Source organism: Gambusia affinis, linkage group LG04 (assembly GCF_019740435.1).
Source record: "Gambusia affinis linkage group LG04, SWU_Gaff_1.0, whole genome shotgun sequence".
Lineage (NCBI taxonomy): Eukaryota > Metazoa > Chordata > Actinopteri > Cyprinodontiformes > Poeciliidae > Gambusia > Gambusia affinis.
The window spans coordinates 1,066,172-1,083,544 of record NC_057871.1 but is presented as its reverse complement, the minus strand read 5'-3'; the positions used below and the strand labels follow the sequence as shown (position 1 = coordinate 1,083,544).

General features: G+C 40.2%; 1 long non-coding RNA gene across 1 annotated transcript; it reads right to left on the bottom strand.

Moving 5' to 3' along the window:
• Positions 1-464: 464 nt before the first annotated feature.
• Positions 465-17,030, bottom strand: LOC122829503. The gene is made up of 4 exons (XR_006370381.1): positions 16,801-17,030; positions 16,611-16,720; positions 1,094-1,253; positions 465-984 (listed from the first exon to the last, which is right to left on the bottom strand). It is a non-coding gene; the product is annotated as an uncharacterized LOC122829503 (long non-coding RNA).
• Between the last annotated feature and the right edge of the window lie 343 nt (positions 17,031-17,373).

Below are 17,373 nucleotides of genomic sequence, written 5' to 3'. Positions count from 1 at the left end.
TACTGGGAGGGTCAGGGTTGAATGCTGAAACAAAGGAAGTGGGCTGATTGGCTAACTGGGTGCAGGTTGTATTTTAATATAATGGTAAAGTGTCAACTTTTAACCCTCCCCACGTCTAAGCATCTCAGTAAAATCCCTGTTGATACTCTTATTTTGAAATGCAACAGGAAGTTCTCTGCTAAGAGTAATGGATACGCCCCCAGCTTTGGTGCTTAACAAGTCTGATATCCCAGGTTAGAAGCAAGCTGGTGAAATGAAATAAATAAAGAGAGTTGATGCCAGAGATGCAGACATATTAAAAAAATAAAGGAAGTTAATTGACAAACGTTCATTTCGTCCAACACGAGTGTCCAATCATGTTGGAGTTGATTTGGTTCATCCAGTCAGGTGAGGCTGATCTCTGTGCTGCGCTGCAGTAATTCAAGCTAAAGGAGCCCAGACCAAACCACACAGACCACAAACACTGAGCAGTTTGATATATTGTCAGTGGGACCAGATTTATGAATCAAATCTATTGGTGTGATGTCATATTTTATTTTATGTGATAGTATCTGTAAGCCAAAACCATTAAATGTAGAAATAACATGAATAAATTCACCTCATTAAGTTGCTTTTGACGTTATTTATATATAGAAACATGCACTCATGTATTCTGAGCCTAATGATGAAACTTATCTCTTCATTTTTATGGAAAATGCTACATATTTCTATTACATGCAAAGTAATATTTCATTTCTTTTGCTTGTTTGTAATATTATGCATTTTAAATCCGCAGGCTGGCTTTGATCATTTTATGCCCACTTGATCACGACCTCCAGCAGCCAAGGGCCTCTGATCATTCCCACAAATTAATATGTTTCCAATTAAGGGCAACATATCATGCAGTTATTAAAGAGTAATTAGGTGTTTAAGGAGCTTTTCTCTGCCTCGCCTGCAGGATGATTGGCTTGATGCAGCTGAAGGGCAGCCGGCTGCCAATGCTTCCTGAATTGGGCCAGAAAATGGACATCATGTATTTATCCGGCACAAAAAGGCAGCTGAGACAATAAAAGTTCATCTCTTAGAGACCCTGCAGCTCTGCGTGTCTAATCACCGGAGGTTAACAGCGAATGTTGATGAGCGTCTGTCGCCAAACGTGACGTTCAAATGGCCACAGAGCTGCAGCAGCTGCCTGCTTCCCACCCTCAGCCTCAGAGTGAGCCGTCAGGGAGGGAAACGTGATTACCTTCACCGGAGGGAAGTCTGCACAGAAACTGCAACACATTTAAAAACGGTATTTTGCTTTGCTGCATACAAATACCTGTCATAACTCTCAGATTAGGTTTAGTGGCTAGAAGCTCTTCAGCCTGGTCAGCTGAATGGTTCATTCCTCCAAGAGTCTGTAGTTCTCAGAACAGGTTTCTCCAACATGTAGCACTTTCATTGTTTTCACAATAAAATACATATCTGATGATGTGCATTAATAAAATGCACAGATTGTGTCGACACCTGTAAATAAATCCAGCTGCCTTCAGAAATCACCTAATAAAGGAAGATGATTAATGCCCACCCATTTTTGATTCTTATTTTTATAACCGTTTTTCCAAAAGGTGTTATCTTCCAGTAACTTCCCAAAATGCATTGCTCTGTGTTGACATAACATAAACAACATTTACTACATTGTAGTTTGTGGTATTCATGTTAATAAGGAACATGAGTACTGTAGTTATGACTTTCTTTTTTTTTTGGAGACTTTGTGGTCATTTTCTTTTGGCTAATGTAGGAATTATTGATCGATTATTCCTTATAGATTTGGATGTTGTGCATCTCAGACTCCCAACATCTCTCTACTCGGCTTGTAATCAAACAGCCAGGCAGAAATATAGCAGGGGAGGAGAAGAAGGGCAGCACAAGCAAAGGAGGTGGATTAGCAGAGCTAACTGATGGTGTCATCCAGGACGTCACTGTGAAATATCACCTGGATGTTGAGCTGTTAGCCAACAGAAACATAAAGATAAACAGTCTTATAACAAACTCCAGTATTTATCACTTCACTGAACAGAATCAGAACTGGATCAGATCTGGGTCATGTTGACATCTGAGTCCTGAGGTCCAGATTCCCATCCTGATGTCAGGTTCAACATCTTAACTGTACGATACAAATGTACCGACTACTAAAACATCAGCTGATGTAAATATATATCAATATAAAGGGCATGCTGCATCTCATCTCATCTTGATTCTGCTTCTCATGCATATTAAGTATGAAACAACCTTTCAATTCCTGTTTTCTTTCAGCTCTGATCACTTGAAGCCGTCGAACCAAAGATGTTAGAGATCAGAAGAGCTTCCTCTCCACACGAAGCCTCACAATAAGCAGAAACATTTCACTGATTTATGTTGCTGCGATGGTCAGAGCTCACATTACCCTCACAGGCTGATTAACCAGGTCTGGTGCTTACCTCGGTGTGTGTGTGTGTGTGTGTGTGTGTGTGTGTGTGCGTGCGTGTGTGTGTGTGTGTGTGTGTGTGTGTGTGTGTGTGTGTGTGTGTGTGTGTGTGTGTGTGTGTGTGCGTTAACCATTTCACACAGAGTCAACTCATGTCCCTGTCTGGACTCGCCATCCATTCACAGGGAATCGATGTTCTGCCGATTGCAAAAATGGATTTCTGAGGATGTTGAAGAAGGCGATATGCAGAAGTGAGAGGAATGATTTGTGTGAATACACACCAGGAAGCCAAGACGCTGCTGTGTGTCAGAAATAAGGCCAGGGAAGCTGCCTTTGCCTTCAAACGCTAAGATAAGCTGCACTGAGAGCCTTTTAGCTTCCTGAAGTCATGATTGGTCTTTATTACACATAGATGCACAGTAAACATTTGAGTGTTTGGAGTTTTATGCTTTTATGTTTGTTTGTTTTCTCCTCAGGCTCTTTGTCTCAGCAAACCACAGAAAACTTTACACTGTCAAAAACCAAGAAGAAAACCTCTGTTTGGATATCATTAGGTTCACATCCAGATCAGCTCAAATCAATTCACTTCAGTTTATTGATGTAGCAATAAACTGAACTCTTGGTAAAATGTTGAGGCATTTTACCAAGAACTGAGGCCAACAGTGTGATTCTGTTCTGCTCCGGCTGCTTGGTTCCATCCAGTTTCTGCTTCATCTCACTGACTCTGCAGCATCCATGTGTCCATCCTTTTCATCTCATAATGTAATCATTGCAATATGGTTACATGACCTTTCACCATGTGTAGTTTCATTTAATTTTCTCCTCCATCTGGGAAATTTTACGCACGATTTGCATAAACGCCATGAAATACTGTTTTTGTATTATTGACTTTCTGAACCCTGAAATATTTTGACATCCTTATTTGTGAGTCCTTTTGGATAAAAGAATCTGTCAAATGCAGAAACATAAACATATTTTTCCTCTCCATTTTCCAGGTTTCCACACCCAGTCCTTGTTTTTTCTTGGTGTTTTCTTTACTGCCAGCCTGAATTTGAGCCAGATGGTTTATTTAGCCAGCCTGTGTTGTTTCAACCTGAACATTTCAGCTCCTTCAGTTTGTTTCTGGTCATATTTGTTGTGCTGAGCCTGTAGCCAGCAGGCTTAAACGCCTCTGTTAGGCTGTGAGCTCCAGAGTAGCTTTGTATTCATCCTGTTGCTTTGGTCAGCAGCAAAATCATCAATTAGTGCCAGTTTCACCTGCAGCTGCAGACTCATGCACCTCAGCACAGGCCGCCTTGACGGATGTTTCCTTCTTCATCTTTACACTTTCTGTCATCTTGATGGAAGGTTCTTGCTTTGGACGGCGCTCATCTATGTTGGGCAAACGTTTATTAGGTATCTGTTTTTTTACAGTGATGGGGTCCATTTACTAATAACAATAAAAGCATCCAGTTTTAATAAAAGCCAGATTGATTTGGAAAGCTTTTCCTGAAGTAAACAAAGTCGAAATCTGTTTTTTTGATTGCGTGCTATCAGATGTTTTAGATCCTCAACTAATTTGATGATGTAAACTTTCAAGTGAGACAAAAAAGTAAAACCAAAATTAATCTGTAAGGAATCATGACGTTTTTATCATCCTTGCAAAATATTCCAGATGCCAGTGTTTTCAATTATTCCTCCTAGATCAGTGAGAATCGACTAAATAGTATGCTAGCATTCACATGCTAAATCAAAGCATTTTTAAAGGAAACATACATACAGAATCCATTAAATATATTCTGTATTTGCCATCTGCTGTTACTGACTGGAGATTTGATACAACAGAGTGTAAAAAAACAGAAGCACTGATCCAGGGATACTTTACATGTTTAATGAAACGTAAAGCGTTAAAGTCAACAGGAGCCTCTTTGTCTCCATCCAGACAGAAACAGCTAAACAAGTTCTAGCTACTGATCTGATGATAGACTGGCATTAGCTTTGGAGAAGCTACTGACTAGCATGCCTATGCTGGTCACTCATTGGACTATCATCGTCCTCTGCTGGCTGTTAGCATGGATAGCTAAGCATTAGCATAGGCTAACCTGGTGTTAGCCTTGGATAGGCTAGCAACTTGTCACCAGAGACTTGTAATTTCTCTTTTACGAAGAAAATTGGTTGGGATACAATATCTGTTGGCATAAGATGTATTGACTAGTCCTTCAGTCAGAGTTCACTGTAATCCAACCACAACACAGCAGACTGAGGAGAAATGACACTCAGGGGGACTGCAGTCATTAATGATGGGACTTTTGAAGGAAATTAGTTTCATTTAGGGGCATCAAGGGCGTCTGAATACAATAAGAAGAAATGCTTGCTAATGATTAGAAGCTTTTGAAAATTTAAATTTGTGTGGATCTATCACATGAAATCCCCAGAATTTCATTTGGTCAAAATGTGTAAAAATTTGTGAGTGATTTTAACAGGACTGCATGATGACATCTGGACAGTCATGGAGGAATAAAAACACTGATGTCAAACAGGGATATGGTGGGAATAACTCATTTTGATATTTTCTGCTTTAAGCTTAAGAGAAAAGTTCCCCCAGACAGAAGAAAGCTCAGCAGTGACATCCACCTTATTTGTATTCATAAACATCAGAGAGCAGCGATGGGGTCAGGAGCAATCAGTTCGCCATGGGCTCATGGAGAGTGGTGCACCGTCTCAGTTAACCATCTCCCCATTTATAACACTGTTTGACATGTTTGTGGCTCTGCCTTTAATAGTTACTAATTCGTTCGGGAAGAAAATATAGAAATCTATATTTAAAAATGTAATTTATGTGACAGGCTGCACACAAAATCAAAGCCAGAAAAAGGCGGGTGGTTAGTCAGGATTCTATTTCCAGTTTCTGAGTTACATCTCAAGCCGTGTCCTAAATTGGCTGAACCAGTGTGTCGCTCTGCTCCATACTGTCATGCAGCCTGAAATACATTAATTGGATAATCCATTTTAAGTTGGAGAAGAAGCCCTAAAGTTATGGCAGCTGGGCATCTTTGCTCTGAACGTGGCTGCTGCTCGGTAATTCTGGAAGTAAAGCCACATGAAATTAATGTTCATCAATCAGTCTCATATCTTCTCAAATTAATATGAACATTTCTCCTTTTCATTAACTGATCTCATCTCACATTAAATAAAAAGAATATTTCCACTGGTGGTCGACTCCATTCAAATATTTAATCAAGTAAATTGCAGGCTGTCAGTAATTAATCCCAATTAATCACAGTCCAATGGAAAAATAAGCAACATTTTCAATTTAAAAACAACTTTGCTGTTAAATGATTGAATAAGTAGATGTATGAGCTCAATAAGGATGTTTAATTGTTACTGGGGTTTTCCAACACTAACGGCTCTTTGTTTCTCTGCCACCAGTTGTAGTTTTATCTGAAAGTCTGAAATCACACTGAGAATAAAGTGCAAAACCCAAAAGTAAGTCAAGGAGAAAAGAGCAGATTCGGCACATCTGACTGGTCTTTGTTCAGCTGAATGAAATTACAATATTTAGCATTATTGTTTTATGAATGCAGGAAGAGTTTGATACATTAGAATAAGGGAGTTTAGGAAACATGTTGGAAATGTTTCTGACTGAAAGGAACTTTTTACCTTTTGTGTTTCACTTGTGGCAGAAATGGGAGTTTTTCCTCAAGCCTTACATTTTGAGTTTGATTGTTTTCTGGTTTGACCAGCCTGGTAAAAACTGTCCCTGGTTTTACACTTTGCTTGCTGAAGGAGTGAAGTCTGGAATTTGATCCATGTTTGGCCGTGACATACGTAACACGCCAGTTGGATGAAGCCTACCAGGAATAGCGCGTGCTGTCAACAACCTGAGGGGAGTAACGCCACAGCATCTATGCCAGCAGTAAAATATCTTAAATATTCCTCTTGCTCCGACTTTAATCGCTCAGCATTTGAAGGTCTGGCCGACACCGACTGGCTTCCTTCACCGCCACTCCTGAACTTCACTCAGGAGCTCCTGAACTTCACTCAGGAGCTCCTGCTCACTGATTGGCCTGCTTGAAATTCAACCTGAGATCTAAAGTTCAATGGGAGAAATCCCAGACGGAGAGCTGCAGGGAGATGAGAATCGCGTGGGAAGGTAACAGCCTGGCTCACTATGATTGATTTGAAACGGTTTTTACATCAATACTCTAAAGGTTCTGGAAGATATCTGTCAGGCTAAATCAAATTTTCTTGAACACCTGAAACTAAAGACAACTTCTCAAATGTTTCAGATTTTTTCTGATTCTAGGCCACTGTTCTCATGAAATAGCATTTGCTTTGACTAGACCACTGGTTCTGAGGACATCTGGCGTGACCTCGAGATCAATAGTTTAAGCAGATTAAAGTTAGCATGACGTCGGCTTCGTGACGTCATGTAAGTGAAGCTGGACCTGGACTTTACATTCTCCTCTCTCCTGCTTACAAACTGCTTTTTACTCATTTCCCTCTCATTAGACATTCTTCCTGCCCCGCTGCCCAGTTTCCAGAGGCTCATTATGGTCCCAATGAAATCCCAATGCCCTCAGAAATCAGCTTTTATTCCCTTGGAGTTAACATAAAAACTCTAAATTGGTGTTTTCTAATCTACCTAAGAGGCCAACGAAGCGACGGCTGTGGCTCGTTGAAGGTCTAATTGTTAGAGCACAACAGAGGAATAAGGAAGGATTTCTGTGTCTACCAAAGGAGGCATTTCACCACACAGTGACTTCATTCATACTGTTTGGGAAAAGTGCATATTTCACACACAAAGGCAGCTCTCACTAACTTGCATTCAGATTCTTCTGCTTCCCTGAAATCCCCTCCATTTCAACATCCTGGTGGCTGGAATGACTCTTCCATAAAATGCTCTAGATTGAACACATAATCAGCTGTGAAACCGAATCCACCTGCTGTGTATTCACCTTTTCTTTCTTTCTGCCACAGATAAGCCATTAGTTTCTATTCATCAGGCAGGAGAATAGAGGCGGACCGGAGCGCAGCTTTCATCAGAGCTTCTCACTAACATCTGGAGTTCTCAAATCAGGCAAAAAAGAAAATCGGGAAAAATAAGTTTAAAAAAGATAAAGAGGAAGATGAGCAGGGCAAACTCAGTGACTTCTTTAAAAGCTTTTCTACGAAGGCTGCAATATTAATATTTGCTGCACAGGAACATCACCGGTTTCCCCAGAGCGAAGCACCGATAATTATTAATGAATCTCATTTTCCGTCCAGTGTGCTGGATGTTCAGAGCGCCGGTGACCTTCAGAGGCAGCGCGGCGTCGCCGCCTGCCCGGAGTCGGTCGACGAGAAACGAACAATCTGCTGGAACTCTCCGGCTGCAGTTGGAGCTCATCGGGCTGATTTGTTTACCTCAGTGGGAACACGCATGACTAATTCATGAACATGTGGAAAACCGTGTCGCTCTGGAAGACGCAGCACATTTCCACGTTTGATCAGCCTCTTTTTATGAATTAGTGCTGCTTCAGGCAAGGCCATTGTTTCAAACATCCACGGCCGCGAGTCAAAGGAGATCTGTGTTGGAGAAAACACGAGGGCCTTGAAGATAAAAACATCCAAATTCCACCTTCCACATTTATTGGCTCCACTGGTAGCGATGTGTAAAACAGTCTTAAAATAAAGACTGCTGAAAAACATTTCAACCTTTAATTTATTCACTTCATGAAAATATCTCAGTTCCCAGAGGAATAAACATGACAGGAAGCCCAACCTGCTGCTCCGTCCTTCAAAATGGGAAAAACAAGAAACCATGGCTGGAAAATATAGGAAAGTTACTGACCTAAAACTAACAGAGTATTATTAAAAATGTTTTAAAATAATCTTCCTGTCATCTCTTTTCACTAACCTCCACAAAATATGTCCACATGGTTTAAAACAACTATCAGAGCTTGGAAATAAATTCACAAGCAGAAAACTTTACCGTTGTAACAAGATTTTAAAAAAGCGAAGAGATTTGAGCCCCAATGAAGCCAAAATATTCAAGATGTAACAGTAAAACAACAGCAGCTCTTCAAATGTCATCCAGAGGAGCGTCGTGAAACCCTCTGTGACTTTTAATCTGTCACAGGAACTTATTTCTACATCTTATTAAAATGACACTTTCTTGTTATGAGAAAAAAAAACGTATCTTGTTATAACAAGGTTTTTTATTTTAACAAGATGCTTTCGTGTTGTGACGAGTTAGAGCTCTTCAAATTATTTCCAAGCTTAATTCAACATAAAGGTGCTAAATCTATCGGAAATATGCAAAAATAAATATAATAAAATTCACATTAAAAGGAACAAGAAAACTTTCTTGGAACTGAAACGACTCCAAGCGCCACATGCAGATACAACAGCAATAACACAGAAAGCATAAAATACTGCTTACACATCTTTACAGTAACATCAATAATTAAAACTACAGAAAGAAATATCACTAAATCTTTAAACTTTTAAAATTTGTTAGAAAAAAGGATCAGAGTAGAAAACGGTCAGACATTAAACTTTGTGCTGTTCTGCAACTAAAACCCAGATAAAATACGACTGAATTTATGTCAACATTCTTCAGCGCGACTTTCTAATTCTTCAGTGAAACCTAAATTTATTTAAGCCGTCTCCAGTATGTGTGGAGCGGTGGACGTGTAGCTTTGGAAAACATGTTTGTCAGCTGAGCCCGGCGGTGAACACCTGCTAAAAATAAATGACTCCTGCTTACCTGCTTTACAACCGACTTCTTTAAGGGTTGTGGTGTTAATAAAAACCACCAGAAAACACTAATTAAACTGTAAATGTTCAGTTTAGTCTTAACGTTTCACAGCATGGGTCACAAAGCAGTGTTTATATTTACTGTAGCACCAAAAAGTTTTAAATAACCACAGAATGAATATTTAATGGGAAAAACATTTCATATTCATTTAGATTTAATTTTCCTCTGTTGGGTTATTAAGTTCTGATTTCCACATTTTGCTTTTTATAGTTTGGCCTCAAAACTTTATATTTTTCCTCCTGAGCTGTGAAGTTTGAAATGATTTACTGCTAATGATTTGGGAATTTGTTCTTACAGCAACACTGTAGAGCAGATACTGCCCCCTAGTGGTGAAAGTGGAGGCAGCAGCCTGTAGAGGTGAAGAGGAACCGACACAAGAAACGACGTTTGGGTTTCAGTGTAGAGGAAACAGGTCAGCAGAACCTCTTTGGTTTTTCTCTATTTTTAATCTTTATGAATAGTTTAATGTTTCCTGCTACAGTGTATAGTCTTTCATTTCGCTGAGTCTTCCTGCTCTCATCCATTTGTTCCTCCTGATGGCCGAGCCGCCCACCTGCTGACGCGCCTCCATGCAAATCGCTAGATTTGTAACTGACCTCACATCTGAACGGAGCCACCGGCCTAAGAGGATAATGATGAGACGAGGCGCGCTAATGATGTCTTTAGGTTTCACCACCCCTCGCCACTCTGTCAACTTTGACCCCAGGAAGAGTTTGCTATTGTACGGTTTTGAAAAGTTCAATTAAGCTGTAATTTGAGACAGAGCCTGCAGAATAATTTCAAGGTGGTTTGTGGTCTTACGGTTCAGCCTGAGCATGCCTAATGGCAGCCTGACTCACTTCCCAGCAGATATTAGCGTCTGTTCCCTGATGCGAGACGTCGCTGAATAATGACAGCAAGAAGCAACTGAATCTCACCGTGTTTATGATTTATGTATGTTGAGCTCAGAAGAAAATACTGGTGAACAGTTATCAGTTATTTACCTGCTTTGATTTAAAGTAAACGTCTGTTTGAATACTCTAAACGGTTCCTGGAAGCTCCAGCAGCTTCCTGCCTGATGGCTCAGCCTCCATCTGATGATCTAGCAGCCATGTTAATGGAAGTCCTGCATATTTAGACACATCTGTTCTCTCACGGGGCAGAGGCTGCTGGGGATTTTTATTCCAGACGTTTTCTTCAAATTAACTCCAGAAATGGGGAGGATTTACATAAACTGCTCAGAAAGTTCTTACCCTCTGAACTTTTCAACACTTGGTACGTCACAGCGGATCCTCGGTGGGTTTCACTGGGATTTCATGAGACAGATGAACACAAAACAGAACTTCGACATGAAAACAGAAGAACTGTGTGTAGAACCAGCTGCACGTCTTCAGGCTTTTAGGAAGGAAGCTAAATGTCGTCATACATGCTATCATCCAAATATCTTCAGTCATTGTGGACGGTAATGAGCTCCAGTAGCAGTCAGTGTGGCAACGTCTCTGAGGAGCCCTCTGACTGAAGACTGTTGCTGTATGTAATGCTAACAGCTTCTGATCTGGACAGCAGAGATGATATTCCACAGCAACACGTTCTGGATGACATCATCAGTTGTTAGCCAGCTCTGCTAATCCGCCTCCTTTGCTTTTGCTGCTCCTCTTTAAATCTCTATCTGGCTGTTTGGTTGGAAAGACGTTGAGGATATGATGTCTGTTCATTATGATCGATGGAAAAGATGTTTTGAACTTTTTGGTTCTGTTGTGTGGTTTTGGATTTGAGGTCAAAGTTCAGGAATAATTTGAGCTTTGGGGTGTCAGAGTAAAATGGGTTGAATACAAACACAGAACACAGATGTGTGCAGGTTTGTGTTGCTCATGTTAAAACAAGTTGTTTGTACCGTAAAAAAGAGGAAAAAGTTGAACCTGACATGAAAGCCTCTGCAGGTTCATCTGTTGCTTTATGTTTATGCAGAACATGGATTGGACTGAAATAAACTGTTTCCTGTCTGTAAACACCAGGAGGTGGAGCTCACCTGAAAGCAAGCTGCTGAGAAACGAGCTGACACATCGGATTTTTCTACTGGAGTCAAATAAATATGATTCGTGTTTCTCGGGGAGACACACAGTAAACTATATCTGGAGCAGCTGTGCGAATAACGCGCTGAGTAATTGAGTCCACTGTGCATATTTATGACTAAATAGACGCCCTGTCTGCCGCTGGATTTATTAGTGAGGGCTGCGGTTCTGGCAGAGGCCTTGCTTTGCAATCTATGGGTTTATAAAAGGGCTTTAGCAAACAAAACAGTCAATCTGTCACTCCAATCAGAATCAGATCCCAGCAGAGCAGCCCGTGGTCAACAGATCATGTTTTTGTAGGCAGGGACTCTAAAAAGCCTTTTGCAAGGAAGTAGAAGCCAATAGGCGGCCAGTGAAGAGCGTCAGTGAAGAACGGCATCACAACAGAAACATTCATTTTCATACGTTTTAAAGGAGCATGGCTCTGGCTGGATGTCTGGGTTTCAGCTGTCCATTCCTGGGAGCCTCATGTTGAACCACAACACCATTAGGCATCATCACATGAGGGGTCAAAGGTGAGAGCCATGAAAATGCTGCATGTTGACTCTATGGTGTTAAAAGTTTTATTTACTTCAAGCTTATGGCTACATTTAAATAATATATAGATATAACAAGGTCATAGTAAGGTCACGGTCTGACAGTTCAATTTATTTTGACTGAAAAATACAGAAGATATTTTTTTACTTAAGGATAAATGTCAGACATTAAAATGATAATTGTGGGTTTCTCATGTTCTTCCCAGCATGTCAACCTTTATTCTGGAGTCGTCACAGAGAAGCTGCTCAACTCCAGAGCTCCAACATGTTCAACTCTTTACATCAGTGGATTCTTTATTCTGGGATGATGTAGCTACTGGGGGAGTTTTATGGTGTTTGTAAAGTTACACAGTAAAAATTAACAGAAATAATTTGGGTTTTTTAGCCTGGAGCCAATGGAGATTCATTTTCCAAATCATATTTTCCCATGTAATTAATTCATTTATAAATGTCACTGTGTCTAATGAATATCCAAGTGGCAAAATATTGCTACTTGGATATTTAGTTAAACATTTGCTCCATAGATATTTAGTGAGCATGCTAACTATTTAGCTCCAAATTAAATATTTAGCTCTGAACTAGCTAAATATTCAGCTAGCTTAAATATTTTGCTAGCTCAGAGTTAAATATTTAGCAAATGTGCAAATTCAGTTGCTGATGAGCAGAACTGGACTTTCAAAATAAAAGCTGGGTCTTCAGAACTTCAAAGTAACCCAAATTATTATTAATTCCTGACTGTGTAACTTACCTTCTTATTTTAAGCTCTTCTTTCTAAGATCCCTCCTTTGCAGCAGGTTTCCACAGTGGTGGCTGTAAAATTCTCTGAGCTCTTTACAGCAAAGTAATTAAAACGGTTGTGGGGCTGTGACACAGTTAAGCAGCGTGGAAATGACACTGGGACAGCTGGGAGGACGCGGCCACCCAGTGTTTAACAAACATGCTGCACTGAGATGCAGGGGACCAAAACCCTGGAGGCATCATTAATGCGATGGCATTTACAGCTCCTGGCTCAACGACTGGATCAGAGCGGGAAGGGCAGAGTCTGCAGGGGCTCGTTTCTGTCAGGACTCAAACACAAACAGGCCCCGACGGCACAAAATATACATGTTGATTGGCCAAAGCATTTCTGCTCAGGTGTGAAAGACAAAAGCCGGTGAGATGGACGACTCCACCCAGGTGAATCCAAATCCATAACTCAAACGTAGCCATGGATCATATCTTCCTATTCGATGTTTATTTGCGTGGAGAAAACAAATTACAGATTACAGTTTGCTGATGGATATTCAGTTTTTACTTCTGTCTTCCTCTGAAGGGCACCATAATAAATTAAAATCAAATAATAAATAAACTACTTTATATCTTTAAACTAAACGTTGCTGCACAGATTCTGCTCTGCACTTCTGTTACCTTCAACCAATGACCTTTGACCTCTGAAACCACTATTTCCTTAACTTGTCTTTTATTTCCTTTCCTCTGAAACTTGATGCTCAGTTTGAACTTCAGGAAGCAGCAACCTGAAGGTGAAACAGAACCCGACTGATCCGTTTCATTTTAACAGATGAGCCCAATAAAGTGAAATGAAACTAGAACCAACTCCAGGATGTACATGGAAATAACACATCATCAGGCTGCAGGGTTGTTTGTGGAGTTCCACAGGGTTCAGTGCTTGGACCAATTCTCTTTGCTGTATCCTGTTTGTGTTTCCTCTTGGACTACTGAGATGATATGCAGCTGTGTTTATCCATAAATCCTGTAGATTACAGGCACATATTTAAGATATAAAAACCTGGAGGATGTTTATGATGACCAGAAGTTGTCTGGAATGCGTTTGGCTAATACAGCAAGCGACCAGGATCTCATTTAAATCCCATAATTAACACGTTTCTAGGTCTTCCTTCTTTCACCTCCACAATATCGACTAAATATGAAACATCCTGTCTGGGGAAAGCAGAAAGTCTCGGCCATCCAGGCTGGTCTAAATAAATCTTTACATTCAGAAATTTAAAGAAAAAGCATAAAAAATCCTTCAGTTGATCCAAAATACTGCAGCAAAAGTTCTGATGAACACTGAAAACCAGATTTCTCCACATTCCTTAAATTAATCTTCCCTTCATTCCAGACGTTCCCAACAGAAAACTTCAGTGTTGCTCTGCTGTTGATGGCAGCATCATGTCAGCTGATCCCTCCTCCAGGAAGTATCACAGCCAATCAGAACGCCAGGCCAGGCGTTGCTTCTCCTCTCCACTGTCGCCACATGCATGCACAGCACAAGAAGACTGCTGGAACGTTGACAACCTGATGCAATCAACTGTCCACCTCAACTCTGAAATCAACTGATAGAAAACCTGAACTAAACACGACTCGTTTGCTTTCTGACTGGACGTTTCTGACTGGATGTTTCTGACTGGACGTTTCTGACTGGACGTTTCTGACTGGACGTTTCTGACTGGACGTTTCTGACTGGACGTTTCTGACTGGACGTTTCTGACTGGACGTTTCTGACTGGATGTTTCTGACTGGACGACATCAGGCTGTGATTTGAACTCATATTTACGGGTTGAAGTCGGGATGGCAGACAACTGGTTCTCTTGCGATCCATTCTGCTAAAGGTCAATATAACGGCACGCTCCTGCTACAGAGCTTTTATTTTGGCAAGCTTCACTGGTTTTCATGTGTTCTCACACACAATGTGCTCGTTACATAATCTTCTATAAAACCATTCATTACTCGCTCTGTTAACATGCAACACAACAGCAGACAGCCTGGCAGCACAAACAGCAGTGTTTGCCCGACAGAGCAGGGTTTATTTATTACATGGTGTTTTTATGAAGGGCCTGACTGGAGCAGACCTCAGTGAGTTGGGATTTCATGATTGCACTTAATCAAATAAAATCAGTGCAGGTCTCCTGGGTGGCTGAGCAGCTTAGTGCAACGTTCTGTCCTTCACTGCTTTCTGCTGCTCACAAGGGCAAACAGTCAAAGTTAAACCGCAGAATGTCAACATTTTACATTTAATTTGTGGTGAGCAGCATGAACTCCTGTACAAGGTGATTCATATAAATTAGGCTCTAGGTGGAGTACAGTCTGCCACCAACCTGCAGCCAATCAGCCGCTCCTCATCGCAGTGAAAGCTCCCTCTGGAGCGACCGCAAACAAACACAGGAAGTAAAGTAAAGAAGTGTGTGACAAAGAAATGATTTTTTTCCTCTCCACTGTCTGATTCCCTGGGCTGGACCTCCATCGTCATGACACCATACAAGACATAATTTTTAACGCAGCCACTTTAAATTATTCACCACTGCTGCAATTTTCATGAGTTTGGTGATTACATAGTGAAATGGTGCTGCGGGCCAAACAGGAGAGTGTTTCTCCTCAGCATTAGCAGCAGCGGAGCAAAAGCAGAGGAGAACTTCCCACCGCAGACAGAAAGAGATTCTAGTTCTGCTGAAGGCGACTGGAAAAGTCTTCTTCTGCATCTTCTAACGGGGTGCTGACCCCCGGCTGGGCGGTGGAGGAGAAAAAGGTTTTTGTGTACGGGGGAGTGTGGGAGAGATGCATGAATAATGGAGATTTGCAGTTGAAGCCATTTCAAACAAGTCCACAAAGGCTGTTCAGTCTGAAGGCTTTGGAAAGGACTTCCACTGAGCCTCTGCAGCTTTTTGATAACCCAGTGAAGAGCAACAATCAGATTCTACAGGATCAGGAGCTGAAAACACCAAACTCCAGGAAAAATTTACAGTTTTAATTACAGTTGAGATCTGATGTGGAGGGAAACTGAAGACCTGCTATAATCTAGGATTTTGGTATAATTGTGTAGATTAGTTCATGTAATCCAGGTTTATGTCAACAGAAACAGTCAGCAATGCATGAATACTGGGAGTTATGAAGACTTTGATACTTTTGTCTGTTTCAAAATGAGAAACACTGAAGCTGCACTGAAAGCTCTCTCAGTGTTTTGGAGTCAGTATCTTACCAGCTTTATAGAGAAATATTTTTACTTCAGTCACGTTAGCTAAGCATGCTCACTGGACCTCAGAACTGAATTATATACAACTGATCACAACATGCTGATTAAAAAACAAACCAGTAAAAATGCTGGTTTAACCCTCCTGTCCTTAACTGGGTTCAGGTTAGATGTTTGTTTCCATATTAATTAATTACACAGATTGTAACAAGGTTCAAATTTTAACACAATTATTCACCTAATTTATTGCACAACGTTTCTGTTGGAACCTTTGTATTTTGTTTCTGGTACGGCCGTAAATCTGACGCACAAACAGCAGCCATGTTGTTCTCAGAAAACCGAATGTGAACATTAATCTGAACAAAAGATTAAAAACAAAATATCTCTGTTGTTGAACTGATATTAAGGTATTCATGCAGCAGTTTTGCAGCTCAAGGGTTTTTGATTTGAAGATTGCTCATTTTATTGATGTAAAGTTTTCAATTCAAATGCAATTTATTACAATTAATTAATTACACACCCTGTAATTAACTGGATTAAAATTGTTAATCGAATCCCACGTCTAGTTTATATTTTACTTGGCAGACTTGTACTATATTTTTTACATTTTACATCAGAGAAAAAAACCTCTTGTGGTTTTCTTTACTGTTACTGTTTACTGACTAGATCTGGTCTCAGAATCATTCCTGTTTCCTAAAAATAAATTCATCAAAATGCAAGGCTGAATTTAGATTTCTTTTATGAGAACTTAGATCACTACATGTCAAAATGACCATAAATATGACAGCGTAAAAAGCATCTTGAAGGAAAGAAGTAAAACCCAGATTGGATGTTAAAATAAATACCTTACCTGATGAAGCCAGGCTCTGCGTTACACACCGAACCACCAATAAAACTCTGCGTTGTGAATTGAAGATTCCTCAGGACTTCCAGCTCAGTCAAACTGTTGGCGTATTTATTCTACAAAACAGAATTGAACATTTCAGCAGCACAGAAAACATCCATCAGATCACCTGAACATGACAAAGAAAAGAACAAACCTTAAAAAACATTAAAACGTGGAACAGCAGGCGGCTGGTTCACACATGTGCTGCAACTCTCAGGTCTAAAACAGCCAAATTATTCCACAGTCTGCGAAATTATATATAAAACCTGAAACGAGCATCTGACGAACACACCAGCTAAAGGAGAGCAAAACGTTTTCTCATCTTTTAAATAATAGATCAGCAGAAACTCCGTGAGAAACTCTCCTTTCTCCGTAACGTCCAGGAACGGGCTGGTGAAAGAGGAAGTGACGTCACGGATCACGACCCCAAAAATAAAAATACACTTTCCCAAAATTATTACAGAAATTTTGTTTAAATAAAAACTTCAAAATAAAGACAACAAAATTACGAAAATAAACATACATTAATAAGATTAACGGAGGGTTTTTGCTGGAGTGAATTAAGGGTTTTTTTTTCTTTCATGCTACACTGACAATAGAAATATGTTGATTAATTATGAATTATCTGCTTCATCCAGAATTAAAAACTTGTTTTATGTTTTTAGCACACAACAAGAAGGACTTTCTAAAATAAATATATGAAAACTTCATGTTTGGTGTGGAAGAA